The 901-nt window shown below is 37.6% G+C and overlaps 1 non-coding gene across 1 annotated transcript; it reads left to right on the forward strand.

The window, feature by feature from the left end:
* The first annotated feature begins 352 nt into the window (after positions 1–352).
* On the forward strand, positions 353–425 carry Trnam-cau (transfer RNA methionine (anticodon CAU)). Its single transcript has one exon. It is a non-coding gene; the product is annotated as a tRNA-Met (tRNA).
* The last annotated feature ends 476 nt before the right edge of the window (positions 426–901 follow it).

Here is a 901-nt window from a genome sequence, read left to right on the forward strand (position 1 = left end):
CCACCTACCTGGTGACCCACGTTGCCAGTCTATATTTCCGTGGCTCCGCCAAGTGCAGCAGAACTTTGTTTTGCTTGTTTCTACTTTTTTCTATTTCTCCTTTTTTTTAGGATTCGCTATATGCATAAGCATGGCCTCTGTTCTGGCAATCTTGGTGCCATAGGTAGCTTAAACAGCTTCAACGCTGGTCGGCCACTCTCGACAAGTCGTAGACACTCGAGTCAAGGCCCGGGGGTTAAAAAGAAGGTCCCCTTCGCCCCGAGTAGTACGAGTGGCGCTGGCTACCACCCACAAGCGCAGAAACAAAAATACCTTAAGATAAACACCCCACAAAGGGAAGGGGAAAATAGCCCCGCCGGTAGCGTAGTGATCATCGCACCAGACGCATATTCTGGAGGTCGTGGGTTCGGATCCCACCCGGTGGGAATTTTTTTCTCCACTTTCTTTCTATATTTCCAAATTCTTTATTTGGTTCTATGACCTACCACACTCTCCCCTTTGCTTTCCGAGGTTTTTTTGACTGCCAACCATTATTTCTGATCTCTGTCTTAATTCAACGAGCCCCCAATTTCCCATTCTGGTTTACTATATATATATATATATATAGCGAGTTCTCTTTGCTGAAACGTAGGCCACAATCGTGCTGTTACCTTGTTCGAAGTTTTTCTTCTTTCAAATATATATATATATATATATATATATATATATATATATATATATATATATATATATATATATATATATATATATATATATATATATATATATATATATATATATATATATATATATATATATATATATATATATTTATATATATAAGGTTAGTAGAGACAGATACACACGAGAAGGACATTGAAAATAAAAATAAAAGTTTACTGACGTTTCAGGGAGAAGACGG

Source organism: Haemaphysalis longicornis, unplaced genomic scaffold (genome assembly GCF_048455015.1).
Source record: "Haemaphysalis longicornis isolate Haplotype H1 unplaced genomic scaffold, Haemaphysalis longicornis Haplotype H1 scaffold_6, whole genome shotgun sequence".
Taxonomy (NCBI): Eukaryota; Metazoa; Arthropoda; class Arachnida; order Ixodida; family Ixodidae; genus Haemaphysalis; species Haemaphysalis longicornis.